This window comes from Cynara cardunculus, assembly GCF_001531365.2.
Source record: "Cynara cardunculus var. scolymus isolate 2C chromosome LG 15, CcrdV1, whole genome shotgun sequence".
In the NCBI taxonomy this organism is placed as follows: Eukaryota; Viridiplantae; Streptophyta; class Magnoliopsida; order Asterales; family Asteraceae; genus Cynara; species Cynara cardunculus.
Window position 1 is genome coordinate 685077 of NC_037542.1, and position 4391 is coordinate 689467.

Below are 4391 nucleotides of genomic sequence, written 5' to 3' on the forward strand. Positions count from 1 at the left end.
ATGTTTTACCTAAGCAGGGAACATAGATTCACCTTTACACTTCTTCTCCTCCCAAGCAGTTGGATCAATGTTAGAACCACCAAAAGTTGTTGCCTACACAAACAATAACATACATGGCTTAAACCATCATCAAGGCCAATCAACAATTGTTTCTAAAGCATGCAGTGCCCATTTTGCATAGTTCTAATACACTGCCCATTTTGTTCCAATTTCATTTTAGTAATATTTTTTGCTTCTGGGTATCTTCCCTAAAAGTAAGTTAATGTGAAACCTATAAACCATCAGGTTCAATGCAAGCATTCTTACCAACCAAAAAACTTAATTTTATATCAAATGATCTAATATGGGCAAATGAGATGATACTTTCTTGGTTTTAGTTTTTTTTTTCCTTGGGTTGGAGGAGGGGTAGGAATGTAACAAAACCATACATTTTGCCACATACCAACCACATGAAAAAGCAAGGGATAGAACTATTGGTAACAAATATCATCTTTACGTGCCATGATATTGTAAGGGTATAAACATCAATTCATGGTAACTAACAAACAAAATCGTAGAATTCAAAATCAAATAAATAGTCTACAAAAATATAAACCAATTGAATAATCTTTTTACTGTTAAGTCATTTTTGTTGTTGGTTAGCCCTTTAGCTTCTATAGTTTTTAGCTGATGAGCAGCTGTAACTTTGATGAAAGGTTCATAATTTGCTGGTGAATGCCTTTTTTCTAACACTTGTGGAATATTAATTTCAATAAATCAGGTGGTGAAGATACTTTCAGCTTTTGATCACTCAGTTGGTGGTATTAACGGTGCTGATGAAGAAGGTTGGGCACCACTGCATTCAGCAGCAAGCAGTGGAAACGTTGAGATAGTCAAGATTTTGCTAGACAGAGGTTGGCTGATTGTTTTTTAGTTGCACGTATACTAATTTTTTCGGCTCTAATGCTAACTCAGATAGATATTATATATACTTGTAGTAAAAATAGATGTATTTTGTTAAGTAAGTAGCTAGTTCAAAATGTTGGATTCCTTGAAAATTTGAGGTGATTGAACACATTAGTAATTTCAAGTTTAATCCAGTCCATTCCAATAAAATAAGATCAGACAAATGCTTTCACTCATGTCCCATGGCCAATCTAATATAAGATGGGTAAATGTAATGCACCTACAATAGCTTCTTGAGACAAAATTATAACTTTTTAGGGTAACATTATACAGTCTCTATCCTTGATTTTCTTCCAGCAACATCATATCCTATATGTTCCTCCTTGTACACTCTAGAAGATCATAACCAATAGTGTCAAGGAGACCAACCTATTACAGTAGATTAACACTAAAATAACATAAAAAATCTGGATATTACCTCGTGGTTAACAGCTGTAGATTTAATCACGCCAGATTAATGAAAAGAAAAAGCATCTGGGTCTTACTTCCTCGTTGAGCTATCAAAATTCCAGCTGATGAAAATCATAGAAAATACATATCCTTCAAGGAGAATGTCAGGTGAAAGAACCCATATTTATAGGGCTGTATTTCTTGATTCATCATGGTTATAAATGGTATAATATTCATGGTTGTTTGTTAACCTATGCAAAATCTCGGACTAAATATCTACCAAAGATAGAGGAAAAGGGTACATTTGTAAACTATTATTGCTACTCTCTATCTTCTACATCATAAACTCAAAAAATGACAATGGTTCTGTCTTGAATCAAGATTCTTTGGATGTTTTCCTATCCATAAACCATCTATCTACCCTCCTGCTATTCTGAAATTACAACAGATGAAAGAATCGAATCAGGAGAGAGGTTTAGGAAAACCAAAAAAGGTACGTGTGCTAAGTGGTCTAGTAGCATACAGGCTATACAAAAAGGTACGTGTGCTTATATATACATAGAGAGAGGTTTAGGAAAACCCAAAAAAAATGAAAAATTAACATCCTAATAACTAAGAAGTCAGTCAGATAATTCATGTTTTACCAAAGAAGGGAACGTAGATTCACCTTTACACTTCTTCTCCTCCCAAGCAGTCGGATCAATGTTAGAACCACCAAAAGTTGTTGCCTACACAAACAATTACATACATGGCTTCAACCATCATCAAGGCCAATCAACAATTGTTAATTTTAAGCTTAAGTTCCATTAAAGCAAAGATATAAAAAAGGAAGGGTGGGCCTATAAGTTTCTGAAGCATGCAGTGAATGGGAAAACTGATCAATGGAGATTAAGTAAATGTGGATGCAATCTATTAAGCGCATTGCAAACTCGAGTACAAAGTGTAATGAAAAACCAAGTATTTTCTAACATGACAGCCCTCAAGTAGCTGTATTATAGTGTTTTCTTGTGTAAAATTTAAGATAAATCTAAACAAATCCATAATAGATCTAAGGAAATCATAGCAAGATAAAACGCAAATCCAAATTCTTTTAAGTGAGAACTCATGGGTTCATCAAAATATTTATCCATGTGATCCAAAAACAGAGATACCATATACATATGTAACTGCATTCTGAAGCACAAAATCTCTACTCCATTGCTTTCAAGAAATTTGACATCATCAGATGACCCTAACCTAACTCAAAATCAAGTATGATATTAAAGAAAAATAATTACCTTTGAGAACCTCCAAAGAATCGCTCTGAATCGCTTGAGGTCAGTCCAGAATAGCTTGAATCGCTGCACACAAACTAACCAAATAAACCCTAACTTAACTAAATCAGATGACCCAACTCAAATCAAGTAAGAAAATACACAATAAACTAAATCAGATGACCCTAACCTAACTCAAAAACATAAACAGTTGGGCCGTATTATAGTGTTTTCCATGTACAAAGTGTAATGAAAAACCAAGTATTTTCTAACATGACAGCCCTCAAGTAGCTGTATTATAGTGTTTTCCATGTCATACATGATGTCAGAAGCACTGAAGGAGCTTAGAGCCAAAGCTCAAAAGGGAGGTGTTGGTGTCAAGTAAAGTGGGATGTAGTGAGATAAATACAATACATCTTCTTGTGTAAAATTTAAGATAAATCTAAACAAATCCATAATAGATCTAAGGAAATCATAGCAAGATAAAATACAAATCCAAAAACAGAGATACCATATACATATGTAATTGCATTCTGAAGCACAAAATCTCTACTCCATTGTTTTCAAGAAATTTGACATCATCAGATGACCCTAACCTAACTCAAAATCAAGTATGATATTAAAGAAAAATAATTACCTTTGAGAACCTCCAAAGAATCGCTCTGAATCGCTTGAGGTCAGTCCAGAATAGCTTGAATCGCTGCACACAAACTAACCAAATAAACCCTAACTTAACTAAATCAGATGACCCAACTCAAATCAAGTAAGAAAATACACAATAAACTAAATCAGATGACCCTAACCTAACTCAAAATCAAGTAAGAAAATACGCAATAAACTAACTCACCTCCACAAAATCGGCTGAATCGTGTGGGATTTGAGAATCGCGTGACAAAAGCGTGAATCGTGCTTCATCATTTATAAACACTGTAAGTCGCCTGAATCGTTTTCTTGAAGAATGAATCGTCATCTCTGAAATCGTGCATGGAGATAGCGCGATAGAGAGAGCGAGATAGAGGTGCGTTGGAAAAAGGAGCGTCTTGACCAGGAGGATAGGTATGCTTTAAGGGTAATACTAATGTATAAAGAAGTTATACATTTTAAGACTTTAAGACTTTCTGCATTAAAGAGTAGTACCTTGTGCATGATAAAGTGTTTTTAAGACTTTGGGCAAATTTGCTTTATAAAGTAATATAGATATATATATAGACTTGGGACCATGTGAGATCAAGGGTTTTTCGTGAGACCCGTAAGACCAATTCTCAAATCTTGGATTAGATCTACAATTTGAATATTCATAATCACAAAATTGCCACGACTTCTCAATAATCACAAAATTGTCACCGTACAACTTTAGACCATTAGATCATTAGCTTATAAAGTTGATCAATGAACATAAATTGGTCTTACGTGTCTAACGAAAAACCCTTGGTCTCACATGGACCCAACCCTATATAGACTTGGGATCATGTGAGACCAATGGTTTTTCGTAAGACCCGTAAGACCAAGTATCAACCATTGGGTTAGATCTACAATCTAACAATCTGAACATTCATAAACTCCCCGAGACTTCTCAATAATAACAAAATTGTCACCGTGCAACTTTAGACCATTAGATCATTAGCTTATAAAGTTGATAAATGAACATAAATTGGTCTCACGAGTCTCATGAAAAACCATTGGTTTCACGTGAACCCTATATATATATATACAAAGAGAGAGAGATAGGCGGGTTACGTTGAAAACCGCTCAATTCTTAAACACCATGCAAACCAATTTCGAATAATAGGAAAATTCCATTTC